General features: G+C 50.1%; 1 protein-coding gene and 1 non-coding gene across 2 annotated transcripts in view; one reads left to right on the forward strand and one right to left on the reverse strand.

Annotated features, from left to right (window-relative positions):
* The window catches only part of LOC144669594 (uncharacterized), a 203,642-nt gene that overhangs the window by 119,338 nt on the left and 68,988 nt on the right, over positions 1–15,316 (reverse strand). The gene's annotated exons all lie outside the window — the stretch shown is intronic.
* LOC144669882 (U1 spliceosomal RNA) lies at positions 7,639–7,801 on the forward strand. Its single transcript, XR_013573782.1, has one exon. It is a non-coding gene; the product is annotated as a U1 spliceosomal RNA (small nuclear RNA).

The raw sequence follows: 15,316 nt of genomic DNA on the forward strand, positions 1-15,316 counted from the left end.
AACTCTCTCTTCTGGCGGTGGAAAGCAGGATGTCCCCTGAATCTAGTGGCACCCGTGGCGTCGGCCGCCTGATTAATCACAGCCTTACTCAGTAATTTGTATAGTTTTCGGAGAGGTGCTTGGTTACTGCAATACTCAGGCAGTCGCATACCTGCCAGGTTCACAATTACTTGTACAATTTCATGTTTAAAATTATCATACAAGAGTTCACCGTCCGTATACAGTAGCAGTCCATTCTGTGGCCCAGGGGTCATGTCTGGGCAAGATAGTCTCTTTGGTGTCGTCGCGTCCTGTGATAGCGGGGTGGTGTCGGTCCGGGGATCCGCCGTTGCAGTCAACTCTCCGTGTTTGGCCCTCAAGATCCAATGCCAGGTATCTGTCATTCCCAAGTCCTCCTTGTGAAGGTAAATTGCGAAAAATCTCTCACACACTGTATCTGGACCTGTGCCCCCTTCGCACATGTCCAGGGTCCGTCCGAACCATCGCTGATCTGGAAGCATAGTGGACCCTCATTTTTCCATCGGAGTTCCGTTCCCGAATGCGAGCTCTGCCCTAGGCTCTCACCATCGCTCGTTCCAATGGATAGTTGCGTAAGCCCGGTGCCACACTTGAAGAGCATTGACCTTTCCGTTGTGACATTCACACCTTGCACGCAATATCCGTCGCTGACATTCTTGTAGTATAAGCCCATACCGGCCACTGCTTCACGGTTTACATTCTGTATGCCGGTGGCTGCGATAGCCAGGACCCTGGTAATGATCATGGACACCCAGCTTTTTTCCATCTTGGCGTGGAGGTTACCCGGTTATTGTTATTTCTGTAATGAAGCACACTGCTGGTGATCACCAGGGTTTAGGTTGGATATAAGAGGCAGCTTTCTCCTTTACGTCCCTCCTTGTGCACAGCCCACGGTGACCCTCCCCGTAGTTGAGGATTCCCCCTTTTGTCTTTCAGATGGCCAGTCCTCCAGATCGGGAATGAATCCTAAACCACTTGGCTAACACAGTACGGACTGCTCGTTGCCCGTTTTCCCCCCGCTGCCTGGTAATTTAGTCTTTCTTACTTACATCATACCTTTTCAGTTGTGACCAGTGTTTCCACCTAGCTTTTCCCTTCATATCGGCGCAGGCACGTGAATAATTCCGTACGGTCCAGTCCATTTTGGGGCAAAACCTGGTTGGCTAGGGGTGATTTGAACAAACACCATGTCTCCGACCTCAGCCGGTGGTGACGGGGGTCCCCCTTTTGTCCTCTCTTCTAAATCCCTGATAGCCTGTTGGTCCTTCACTTCCTGTTGTAATTCCTTTAGCTGTCCATCCAATTGCTTAATATCGTTTTTAATTTTATCTCTGATGGGTCCCATATCCTCACTTCCGGTGGCTCTGCCCTCTGGCAAGCGCATAGCCCTCCCGGTCAGCAACTCATAAGGGGTTAAACCAGTTGTCCTGTTGGGGGTAGCCCTCAGTCGCATCAATATGCGGGGGAGCACATCCACCCATCCCCTACTAGTTGCTGTGTTTGCCATTGCAATAGCATTTTTTAACGTGCGGTTCATACATTCTTCCATTCCTGAGCTTTGTGGATGGTAAGGTACGTGAAATTTCTGTTTTACTCCGAGCAGCTCACACGTCCTTTTCATAATACTGTCCGTAAAATGCGCTCCTTGATCCGAATCTATCTGTAAAGGGATTCCCCACCTTGGTACTACTTCAAAAGCGAGGATCTTTGTGGCCGTGGTGGCGTTGCAGTCCCTGGTGGGGAAAGCTCTAGTGAACCTCCAGTGCACCTACACCCCCGTAGTTACAATATGCCTCAAACTTCCAATTGCCATATTCATGGGCACTCTCGCCCTTTTCTTGTTTTACTCCAGTCACTGTATTCCAATTAACTGGGGCTTGCCCTAAGACTTGTGCCATTTCTGCTCTAAAGGCTCGGAAATCAGCTTGCTGCTGTGCCTGGTCTGCAGCGATATCATTACACCAGGTTCCGTCCTGATACGCTCGCCGCAGCCGTCCCCAAAACGCCTCAGGTAGTTTTATCCGGACTAACCCGCGAACGTCCCTGTTATGGAGACGGTGGCATTGCCTTATTTCCCTCAATTTTTGCCAAAACGACTCATTCCGTGTCTAGGTTTTAGTTGGGGTAATTTATTTCCAATAGCTTCATAGTGTCGCTAGGTGACAGGGACACATACGTGGTTCTCAGTTGCGCCAGGAACCCCCCGTTATAGCTCTCTGTCCGTGTATTGGCGCCTGGGCCGGCTGCCCATTTTGTGCCGGTACGGCCGCTTGAGCTGGTCTGCCTGGTTGTCCGGACACCGGGGGCACATGCTCTATCTTAATTGGGGCCACGGGTTATGGGGGTGGTGATTCCCAACCTGCTTCCCGTTGTTCCTCATATCCTGCTGCCTGTTGCACCAGCCCGTTCCAATCTATATTATCTGCGTATTGTGCAGCTACTGGTGGCTGTGGTAAAGCTGCCGAAACTGACATGAGATTTTTTGCCGGTACCAGCTCTTCATTTTGGGATTTGTTGGCCAACATTCGATTGACTCGGCCTTTTGGCTAAGATCAAGTGTAGTCGTGAAGCGATGGCTATAACCAGTCGAGCCCCATATGATGGGGTACGTAACACTGTTCGGGTGACGGTGAAGGGCAGCGAAGGAGGAGCACCCATGGATCGGGCCTTCTTCATCAAGCGGATCCTGTTGAAGGCATGTGGATTTGAAGCGGAGGAGATCTACTCCCTGCAAGACTTCCCAAGCGCTGGACATTTCGATGTGACTTTCAAGCGAGTGGCAGCTTGCGTCACGTTCCTGAAGGTGTTCGAGGAGAACAGAGACCAGCCGGAGATGAAGATCCTGACGGTGGAGCCGCTCTTTGCTCCGCCGTTGCAACGGGACCATGTGGTGACGGTGCGTCTCTGTAACCCCTACGACCCTGTCGCCGACGTGTTCACCTTCCTCGCCAGGTACGTCAACAAAGTTGGGAGCTCCAGCGAGGATAGAGACGCCTTCAGGATTTGGACATGCAAACGCCAGGTTAAGGTCACGCTCAAGACCCCGACGGTAAGGGAACCATCTTCCACCCTCCTTCCAGCTTCGCTATCGGGAGAAGCCATGGCTACTTTGTTTACGCTGGGCAACCCAAACTTTGTTGCTCATGCGGCAAGTCTGGTCATGTGGCGGCCAACTGCATCGGCGCCCTCTGCAAGAACTGCAAACAGGAAGGGCACCAGACAAAGGATTGCAAACAGACTAAGAGCTGCAACCTGTGTGGCGAGGCAGCTCACCTCTACAGGACCTGCCCCAAACGCTGCCTCAATTATGCACAGGCAGCCAAAGCCAAAGAGGGGGAAGCAGCAGAAATGCTTCGAGTCACCACTACCAAGGACACTTGCAACACTCCAACCACCATGGCCCCCAGTGAAAACAAGGGGACAAAGGAGGACACAGGGAGAGACAAGGTGGAGGAAAAGATTGAGGCAGCAGACAACCGATCAACAGCACTGCCCCCTGAACCTCCCACTCCTCAGGAGAGCGAATCAATGGAGGAGGAGGAAGCAGCGGAAAATCAGCAGGGGGAGTGGCAGCTGGTGAAGAGAGCCAAAAGGAAGAAGGGACCAAGCCACTTCCCAGACAAGAGGCAAGAGGCGTCTCCCATCCGACACGGATAACAAGGGCAGCTGCTCTTCGGACGAAGAAGTGCCTGGGCGACACCTGCAGAAGAAGCGGCAAAGCTCTAGGGAGTTGGAGGACGAGACACCTGAGCTCCAGAACATTGGAGACAATGAGGAGACCAGCGCACCCCAACTTTGCCCACAACCCGAAGAGGCCAGCGCATCCCAGCCCCAGGAATCTGGGAGCAGTGAGGCGCTCAGCGCACCCCAGCTCCGGGAAGCCGGGAGTAGCAACGCCCCAGAGAGGGAGAGGATTGGAGAAGCTTCTCCAACAGAGGACATTTCAAATCCCATTCTCTGCACGAACCCCAGATGCCACCTGAGCAGAACATTGCCAATGGGGATGTTCAGGACAGTTTCCTCAGCCCATCCAAAGTGAGGCAATTTGTAAACACTATGGGTATGCAGGAGCAGACCAAAGGCCTGGGACTCTCAGAGGCAACAGGTTTGGTAAGAGACTAAATGCTTTAAAATGGGTGTAAAGATGGTATCCATAAATGTGCATAGCATTAAATCAACTACGCGATGTGTGGCGACCTTGGATTACCTTGCCAAGGTCAAAGCTGACCTGTTGTTTCTGCAGGAGTGTGCGATACCGCACCTCAGCTACTACAGACAATGGTCACGGTGGTGGTCATACGGGCCATCGATCTGATCGGACGGATACGACTCTCGTTCCTCCGGCCTTGGTATTCTGCTGCGGGGAGGCAACTTCACTGTCTCCGAGGTTAAGGAGGTCATGGGTGGGTGCCTCCTCGTAGCAAAAGTAATGTACAAGAATGCTCCACTCCGGTTAATTAACGTGTATGCCCCGGCACAAAAGACCGCCCGGCTGGCGGTTTTTCAGCAGCTCCCACTGCTGTTGGTGACGTCCAGGCCGGTCATTGTGGGCGGTGACTTCAACTGCAACATCGATGCGGCTGGACGATCCGGCAGGGCCGACAGAAGGTTGGACGCTACGTCCAGATCCCCGATGGAAACAGTTAAGGATGCCAAGCTGCACGACGTCTTCAGCAACCCTGCAGACTGAGCACAGCATAGATACACCCGGTCGCGACCAGACGGGTCCATCCGTTTCAGGATAGACTAACTGTTTGTGTCCCGCGCATTCGCAGTCAGATCCACCGATGTCAAGCCGGTGTTCTCTGACCACTGCCTCCTACTGGTTGACTGTCACTTAGAGGAAGACCAGAGGGTGGGCAGGGGGGCATGGAAGCTAAACGTGCAACTGCTGACCCCAGAGAACATTGAGGAGCTCAAGAGGGATTACAAAGGTTGGAGAACCATGAAACCCCTCTTTGAGTCCCTGACACATTGGTGGGAAGCGATCAAGGGAAACATCAAGAGGTTTTTCATCGTCAAAGGCACCCAGAAAGCTAGAAAGGAACAGAGGGAAATGTCCCGACTCCTGAAATACATGCAGAATCTGCTCCGGCTGCAGTCGGTGGGGGTCGATGTCAAGGAGGAACTCTAAGAGGTGAAGAGCCAGCAAGCCTAGCCCTTTGCCTCCAAGAACATCTTCCATTCCGGAGCGCGCTCCGTGGAGCAGGATGAGACGTGCTCACGTTTCTTCTTCGAAAAGGTACAGAGAGAGAGCTCTGTGATCAGCAGCCTGAAGGAAGAAGACGGCTCAGTAAAGTCAGCGCAGTCCGACATTTTGAGGATCAGCAAATCGTTTTATGCCGGATTGTATGACGTGAAGCCCACGGGCAGCACGGCCTCCCAGTCCTCCTTGTCCTCTATCACGGAGGTCTTAGTCGACAGTACACGGGAGAGGCTTGACAAACCGCGAACTCCTGACGAACTGACTTAGGCCCTTGAGTCCTTCGAGAAGAGTAAATCTCCCCAGAAGCGACGGCTTGCCGGTGGAGTTGTATTCGGCTCTGTGGGACTGGAAGGGCCCAGACCTACTAGAAGTGTACGAGAGTATGCTCCTGGCCGGCAGCATGTCAGAATCCATGAGGAAAGGCATCATCACCCTCATCTACAAGCACAAGGAAGAAAGGGAGGAAATTAGAATTTGGCGACCCATTTCACTGTTGAATGTGGACTATAAGATTCTGTCCAAGGTCATCGCCAATCGGGTCGAATCCGCTCTGGAATTGGTGATACACCATGACCAGACCTGCACTGTGCCGGGCAGGAAGATCTCTGACAGCCTGGCGCTGCTCAGGGATACGATTGCCTATGTGCAGGATAGGGGTGTGGACATTTGCCTCATCAGCCTGGATCAGGAGAAGGCCTTTCACAGAATATCGCACACCTACGTGGTGGATGTGCTTTCCAAAATGGGGTTTGGGGAGGGAATTCGATATTGGATCCAACTGCTCTACACTAACATCAGTAGCGCAGTCTCAATCAATGGGTGGGAAACAGATAGCTTTCCGATTAAATCTGGAGTCAGGCAGGGCTGACCTCTCTCGCCTGTTCTTTTCGTGTGTTGCATAGAACCCTTGGCCGAGTCCATCAGGAAGGATCCGGGCATAAGAGGAGTGACGATCCCAGGCAGTGGAGGCACTCAGGTAAAAGCCTCCCTGTACATGGACGATGTCGTCGTCTTCTGCTCGGATCCGCTGTCGGTGCGCAGACTGATCCACATTTGCGACCAGTTCGAACTGGCCTCGGGAGCCAAGGTAAATCGTGGGAAGAGCGAGGCCATGTTCTTTGGGAACTGGGCTGACCGATCCTTTGTCCCCTTCACTGTCAGGGCTGACGGCCTGAAGGTGCTGGGGATATGGTTCGGAGGGACCAGGGCATGCGTTAGAAACTGGAAGGAGCGAGTGTCTATGGTGAAAAGGAAACTGGGCATGTGGGAGCGACGCTCCCTCTCCATTGCGGGTAAGAACCTGGTCATCAGGTGTGAGGCACTCTCGCTGTTGCTGTACGTGGCGCAGGTCTGGCCCATTCCACACTCCTGCGTGGTGGCGATCACTCGAGCCATCTTCCGCTTTATCTGGAGGTCAAAAATGGATCGTGTCCGCAGAGACGCGATGTACAAGCCTCTAGATAAAGGGGAAAAAAACGTGCCCAACATCGCCCTCATACTGATGGCCACCTTTGTGTGTGGCTGCATCAAGCGGTGCGTAGACCCTCAGTACGCAAACACCAAGTGTCACTACGTGCTGAGGTTCTACCTGTCCCCGGTGTTGCGAAGGATGGGTCTGGCCACGCTGCCGCGGAACGCTCCAAGTAGTTGGACCGTGCCCTACCACCTGTCCCTGGTGGAAAAATTTATGCAGAAAAACACCTTTGACCACAAGTCCATCAGGCAGTGGTCAGCACGTAACGTCTTAGAGGCCCTGAGGGAAAAGGAGAGGGTGGACCCTGTGGGATGGTTCCCCGAGCAGACTGTCAAAGTCAGGAGTCTCACCCCCTTGGCATGTTGCCCTCGAGGTGGCTGTGGTCGGTATGAGACCGTTGTTCACATCCTTGTAGTTGGTGCCTTTGCAAAGAAGATCTGGAGAGAGATGCAGTGGTTTCTGTCGAGGTTCATCCCGAGCAGTTCTGTGACACAGGACTCTGTGCTCTACGGGCTGTTCCCAGCGACACACACCGAGACAAACATCAACTGCAGCTGGAGGATCATCAACTCGGTGAAAGACGCGCTTTGGTCTGCCCGAAACTTGTTGGTCTTCCAGCGCAAAGAGTTGTCCCCGACCGAGTGTTGCGGACTGGCACATTCCAAGGCCGAGGACTACGTGCTGAGGGACGCACTAAAGCTTGGGGCAGCTGCTGCAAAAGCGCAATGGGGAAGGGCCGCTGTCTAAGACCTTTCTGCCACAGCGCACCGAGAGACTGGGAACTGTTTAGAGCCCCTCGGGCTGTACAGCTCAAAGTGAAAGCCTGTAAATGATTGTAATATTGTTTGTACTGATGCACCTGGTGATACATTTTGTTAAAGTTGAACCGGATTGTACCCTTGTAATGGTGTTTTTGAAATGGTTTGGAATGTGGTTGAAGATATTTTATGAATAAAGTATATTTTTGCAAAAAAAAAAGGTTCTCCCAGGACGATGCTAGCCCATTGCACTTCGGGTGTGCTGACGCCTGCGATGTCCCCAAATGCGGGATACTCGACTGTAAAATTTGTGGTAGTGGGGGACTGCGTTTGCGCTCTCCCCGATTCACAATTCAAAAAATAGATTTCATCATATCTTTCATTTTCTCTTCTATTTCCTGTCAGCAACCTTTTCTGAAAAAAGAAATATATAACCCCCAATGTGTGCTCTTCAAAATCTATACTGGACTGGTTATTTAGCTTTTTCTTTCCTCCTCGCAAATATTATCCAACCCCCATTCTTTTCCTCCCTGTCATTATCAGCCGACAATTATTCCATCTATGCATCATTTTCGCCAGACCGTTTGTTTCGTGGCCGCCAAATTACTCGCGCCATTTTTAACCCCGCGTTTGCCCACTCAAAAATCTCTCTCAAACAACCCCCATCTAACACCCAACCCACCATCACAACAGTCCCTGCACTCCCAGCACCGCCCCACCCCCTATCTATCTGGACGTCTGTATAAATACAAACTCATATCAGCTATTAACTCATATGCATTCACCATTTTAAACATGTAGCAGCGACCCCTCACTATTTCAAACATGAACAAGCACCCTGTCCCCATGTTCATTCTAATTATCCCCCTCCGAAACGAACAGCAGCCTCCCACCCCCTCTGTATAATCTCCCCCTTAATCAGCCCCCTGTGTGACTCCTACCTTCTGAAACTCCTGCCCCCTCTCCTCATGTGTAAAAGTCTTTCCCTGCCCCTTCTGCAGCTCACTTGCCCTGCTGTAGGCCCATCAATTCACCTGTGATTATTCCTTGAAGGCTTAAATAGCGCAAAGCGAAGAAATAAACAGAAAGAAAACTGGAGAAAGGCAGATAGAAATCTAAACCCTCAGTAAAATGACCACCGGGAATCCCGTTTAACCGTCAGAATGATCGCACAGCCCAAAATACACGCATTGTCCCTGAATTATAACAAGATTTTAGGCAGCTTCACTTTAGGACTTTTCATTTCCTCTTGTGGGGCTCCTGTTCCTCACACACTGGAGGCTAACATGTAAGTTTTGGATTGCAAGGCTGGGCTACTTTAACCCCAGGATTTTCTTTTTGAAACTCCAGGCCCGCAGTCCAACAGGAACTGGTTAACCGGAGCCACCGAAAACCAGGGTCCCGGAGAGGAAATTAAATCTCAGGGTAAGAAACGGACACAAACTCACGTGGGCCCATGGGGCACGGCCTTGGAGAAGGTCTCAGGAAACTCCTGAAGAAGAAGAGTCCTTGTCCCAGTCTGGATCTTCAGATTGCAGGTTTCAAAATAAAAATTCTTTGAGGGGTGGGGGAGAAAATTAATTCCATTAAAACAGAGAGCAAAGAACATTTTCAAACAAAATAACGCAAGAGCCAATGATTCACTCTCAGTTACAACTCAGCAACATCCAAATACAAACAAGTCAAAGAGTTATAAAGCAGATTGAGACAGAGGGAACACACACGCACATTAAACCAGAGTGGGGACTAGCTCCGCACTCTGGAGGCGGTTTTCGGATTGGGTTCCTAGCCAGGTATATCCTGAATGAGCAGTTTGCAGACTCCACCCCTGGCATGTTGGGATGTCTCTCAATCTGCTCCCCAGGAGGCCTGTCCATTGATATGTTAATCCCAGGGCAGGACAACTTTCTGATTCTTCCTGTCCTTTGACGTGTTCATCCCAGGAAAACAATGTTTCAGCCATTTTCTGGTTAAGGTTAAAACTTTAACTCATCTTGTCGGGAATGTCACTGCAGTTCGAAATATCAAACACTAAACCCCCAACACAAGACTGTGCAAAGCATGTGGATTGTTACTGAGATTCCGTCTGTGATTTTTAGTGATGTCAGTGTGGATTGTGTAATCTGTGTGTGTGTGAGTGTTGCTGGTCCCATAATGTAACGCAAATGTCTCCTCGCAGCCTCTCAGTACGCCACTCATGGTCTCCTGGTACTTTTTGGATTGTCTGGAGAAGACATTGAAAGAATTAGAGTTAAACAATGCTAACACTAGCTGCACTGCGACGAGTATATGAGAGCTTATTCTTATCCAGGGGTGTATGTCCGCATTCAGCCCCCATTCCCACACTTGCTCCCACCATGTCGGATCTCTCAAGTGCTCTTCCATATCATTGATTAGCCTTTTAAACACCGCCTGTAACACGTAATGCTGATTCCTCACCTTTCGTAAGACACCTTTCAACTTTGTCAGACTTTCGGGAAGGTTGGGAATTGGGGCCTGCTTAGGTTCGTCATAGTGTTCCAGGGCATGGTGGAGTGTGTCGGAGGGGTTGACTGAGACCTGACCCCTTTGTTGGACGTACATCATTCACGCGTGTCTGATAGTAACTGGGAGCCGGGGTTCCCTTGTATCCTGAGCGGGTGTGATGGTTTTCTCTGTGGGTAATTTCTAATATACAACCCTCCGTTCGGTTGTACCCGCATTTGTCCAGCACCCCCCCCCCGTTCCAACTGGATGGGAGCTAATTGTGAGGCTACCTTTCCTCCTGCACCCGCTCAGTGATACCCTGTGTATGCCCTCATTCTTGCGTATGGCATGCATATCTATGGGGTAGTACCGGAGGGAGTCATTGTCTCAGATTAACCCAATGTTCTCCACTTGGTACTGAGGGTGTGGGCCCGTGTCTGCTGTGACTGAGGGGATTGCCCATACCTATCACGTTCATTTGGTTTGAGGTGCACTTCTGAATCACCGCATACACCCTGGTCACTCCTTTCAATGTACATGCGTCGATGACGCCTGGGTTCTTGTCCATCCCCCACAACCGGGCACTGTTGATCCAGCCCGGTACCTCCCCACTTTGGATCTGGCCCAGATTGTGTCTTAATTGCCCGATCATCCACCGGCCGTAAGCTGGCTTTTTTGGGTGCTGTCCTCTTGTCGTTCCTCCCTTTCTGTTAATTGGCTGGTGGCTTTAGCATGGGTCTCTATAACGTGTACGCTTTCCAATATAGATGCCACACTCTTGCCCCCTAGGGCCGCTGCCGTTTCACCACCCCTCGCTACTCTTATGAGCAAGCTGCCTCATGATCCCTTTAAGATTCGTGACCTCGGAGTTGATTCCTTGAATGTCGAGAGAGTTTACCAGGGAAGTCCCTGTGTTCACCCTTGTCAGTACATTGTTAACTAACTCTCTCTTCTGGTGGTGCCCTGAATCTAGTGGCTCCCGTGGCGTCGGCCGCCTGATTAATCACAGCCTTACTCAGTAATTTGTACAGTTTTCGTAGGGGCGCTTGGTTTCTGCAATACTCTGGCAGTCGCATACCTGCCAGGTTCACAATTACCTGTACAATTTCATGTTTAACATTATCATACAAGAGTTCACCGTCCGTATACAGTACCAGTCCATTCTGTGGCCCAGGGGTCATGTCTGGGCAAGATAGTCTCTGTGGTGTCGTCGTGTCCTGTGATAGCAGGGTGGTGTCGGTCCGGGGGTCCGCCGTTGCAGTCAACTCTCCGTGTTTGGCCCTCAAGATCCAATGCCAGGTATCTGTCATTCCCAAGTCTTCCTCCCCGGGACAGTGACCCCAGTTGTTGTTCTCCTGGGGTGTGAAGGTAAATTGCGAAAAATCTCTCACACACTGTAGCTTTCTCCTTTACGTCCCTCCTTGTGCACAGCCCACGGTGACCCTCCCCGTATTTGAGGATTCCCCCTTTTGTCTTTCAGATGGCCGGTCCTCCAGATCGGGAATGAATCCTAAACCACTTGGCCTACACAGTACGGACTGCTCGTTGCCCGTTTTCCCCCCGCTGCCTGGTAATTTAGTCTTTCTTACTTACATCATACCTTTTCAGTTGCGACCAGTGTTTCCACCTAGCTTTTCCCTTCATATCGGCGCAGGCACGTGAATAATTCCGTACGGTCCAGTCCATTTTGGGGCAAAACCTGGTTGGCTAGGGGTGATTTGAACAAACACCATGTCTCCGACCTCAGCCGGTGGTGACGGGGGTCCCCCTTTTGTCCTCTCTTCTAAATCCCTGATAGCCTGTTGGTCCTTCACTTCCTGTTGTAATTCCTTTAGCTGTCCATCCAATTGCTTAATATCGTTTTTAATTTTATCTCTGATGGGTCCCATATCCTCACTTCCGGTGGCTCTGCCCTCTGGCAAGCGCATCGCCCTCCCGGTCAGCAACTCATAAAGGGGTTTATCTTAAATCCAGCATTTTTCAGTGTCCTTATGACTATCAGAGGAGAGCTCCGATGTGGCCCCTTTCCGATTCTGACGCTATTAGGATATCATCTGCATATTATAAGATTGTACTGTTGTTAGACTCTACGTCGCACGGACTCAGCTTCTCACTCGTGACCCGATGGAAGATGTTGGGGCTGTTGTGGAATCCCTGTGGGAGCCTCGCCCATGTTCACCGTCTCCCTCCCACTGTGAAAGCGAATTTATCTTGGGATTCCTGGTCCAGTGGTATCGACCAAAATCCATTGGCTACATCTAACACTGTAAATATTTTATGTTCGGGTTTTTACAATTAAAGCACACCTCGGGTTTAGGAACGGCTGCTGCAGTGGCCACCATTTCAGTGGGGTCTGTAACCTCACTGCCGACACCTTTATCTTAGTTTTCCCTATGTGGTTATCTACCCCGGTGGCCCATCTTCCTCGATCATATGTGTTCTTGTCTACTAGCCCGGGCCCGGTGTCTAGGATCGCCTGGTGGGCCCGGTGTCTAGGATCGCCTGGTGGGCCCGGTGTTTAGGATCGCCTGGTGGGCCCAGGCCTGGTGTTTAGGATTGCCTGGTGGGCCAGGCTAAGGCCATCCTTGTACAATTGCATAATCTGTACATCGTCTCGGTTCAGCGCAGCACCTACAACCCTGTAGTTACAATATGCCTCAAACCTCCGATTGCCATATTCATGGGCACTCTCGCCCTTTTCTTGTTTTACTCCAGTCACTGTATTCCAATTAACTGGGGCTTGCCCTAAGTCTTGTGCCATTTCTGCTCTAAAGGCTCGGAAATCAGCTTGCTGCTGTGCCTGGTCTGCCTGGTTGTCCGGGCACCAGGGGCACATGCTCTATCTTAATTGGGGCCACGGGTTACGGGGGTGGTGATTCCCAACCCGCTTCCCGTTGTTCCTCATATCCTGCTGCTTGTTCCACCAGCCCGTTCCAATCTACATTATCTGCGTATTGTGCAGCTACTGGTGGCTGTGGTAAAGCTGCCGAAACTGACATGAGATTTTTTGCCTGGACCAGCTCTTCATTTTGGGATTTGTTGGCCAACATTCGATTTACTTTCTTACTTAACTCTACGTGTTGTCTTAACATTAGGATCCAGGCTTCATCATCTTTGTCTTTTTTCTGATTATCCCACCATTTTCTCTGATCAGCGGGTGAGTCAAATGGGTTCCAATTGTTCTTTCTCATTTTGCCTATCGATTTCTTATTTTTGTCAGCTCAATGCTGTGTCAAGGATCCCTCTGGTCCCCACTCGAGTTTGTCACCACTGGCCATCTCTGGGTAAGACGGTCGGGGTATAGTTGTTGTCAGCGGTACGGTTCTTACCCTGGGTCCTTTCTGACCGAACTCGTTACTTGCGGCTAATACCGGATGTAATTATAACAATCTATAAGACAAGCGAACTACCCCACCCTTACCACCCCTTGAACTATTGCCTGGAGCCCAGGTTTCTGATACGTGGGGCGCCTGACGGTTCCTGGATCGGGACGGAGTCGGATTTAGTATGAATAAAAATGAATTCACACTGACTCATCCCATTTCCCCGTCGGTGTCCTGCATCCTTCGGGCCCTGCTCGCAGCACCAATTGAAAGGTCCGAGGAATACTCCGGGACAAAATTTCAACACTCGGAGTCCAGATGCAATATTCAAGTGGTTCCTTTATTACACATGCAGGGAGAAAATGCTGGGAAATTCGGGCGCTTCTCCACCGAGGTTGAAATGAGCACAGTTTATATATCTTTTACTATCAGTTACAACTTAATGGTATTCGTTAGACAAAGGCCACAGCACAATGACCCCCCCCCGGTGGGCTGATAATTGTGTTCTTGTACAGTAATTGCAGTGCAGGGACTGGGCATTGTCCTTTTGAAGATTGCTATCAGACGGTGCGAAATGGGCTTCCCCATCTCTTGATTGAGTTATCCCGTGTCCCCGCCCGTGTGTCTCCCATTTCCTAACTGCAAATTTACAGCTGAGCCCTTTGTACAAGTTTATAGCTTTCATGTAAGGCTGCGACTGTTTGTGTATGCTTTGGTGCCTTAGCTGCTGGTCCTGGCTAGTACTTTAAAATAAATCCAAATTTTCTGCATCTTCAACGTCGATGTCCTTTTGAAGTTCAAGACTATGCTCATCACAGTTGACAACATTTTGAATCTTTGTATCAACTGCAAATGTTGAAGTCGTGCCCTGCAAACCACAGTCTAGAGCATTAATATATATCAGAAAGAGCAAGGGCCCCACAACTGACCCCTGAGGAACCCCACTACAAACCTTCCTCCAATCTGGAAAACAACCATTTATCACTACTGTTTCCTGTCACTCAACCAATTTCTTATCCAAGTGCCTACTTTCCCTTTTATTCCAGGAGCTAGAATTTTGCTCACAAGTCTGTTGTGTGGCACTGTCTCAAATGCCTTTTGAAAATCCATATACACCACATCAACAGCATTTCCTTCATCAGCCTTCTCTGTTACCTCCGCAAAACTCCAAGTTAGTTCAACATGATTTTCCCTTGATGAAGCCATGCTGACTTTCCTTAATTATCCTGCACTTGTCTAGGTGATTATTGATTTTATCCGGTACTATAGTTTCCAGAAGTTTCCCTACCACTGAGGTCAAACTGACTGGTCTGTAGTTGCCAGCTTTATCCTTGCAACCCTTTTTGAACAAGGGTGTAACATTCACAATTCTCCAGTCCTCTGGCACCTCGCCGGTGTCTAAGGAAGACTGGAAGACTCGGATGCATCTCATCCGGTCCTGGTACCTTATCTGTTTTAAGTAAAGATAGCCTTTCCAACACCACCTTCCTATCAATTGTAAATTCTTCTACTGTACCAGTTACCTCCTCTCTCACCTCGGCCTGGGTAGCATCGTCTTCCTTTGTAAAGACAGACGTTACTTGTTCAATACCTCCACTATTTCTCCAGCCTCCACGTGCAAGTCCCGTTTGTTGTCCCTAATCCGCCCTACCCTTTCTTTTACCAACCTTTCTTTTTATATACATGTTGATAGAAGACCTTGAAATTCCCTTTTATGTTCGCTGGAAGCTTCTTTTCAGGCTCTCTCCTTGCTTTTCTTATTAGTTTCTTCACTTCCCTTTTGGTCTTTCTATATTTAGCCTGATTGTCGATTGTAGTTTCCACCTGACATATGTGCACTCCTTCCATTTCAACCTCACCTCCATCTCTCATCATCCAGGGGCGTTCTGGATTTATTTGTCCGACCTTTCCCTGCAAGGGAATATACCTTGACATGGTCTACAATACTTTCTCTCTGAACATGGTCCATTGTTCAGCCACTGTCTTTTCCGCCAACATTCGATTCCAACTCACTTGACTCAGGTGCATTGTCATCTCATCGAAGTTGTCTTTCCCCCAATTAATTATCCCT

Source organism: Cetorhinus maximus, chromosome 29, assembly GCF_964194155.1.
Source record: "Cetorhinus maximus chromosome 29, sCetMax3.hap1.1, whole genome shotgun sequence".
Taxonomy (NCBI): domain Eukaryota; kingdom Metazoa; phylum Chordata; class Chondrichthyes; order Lamniformes; family Cetorhinidae; genus Cetorhinus; species Cetorhinus maximus.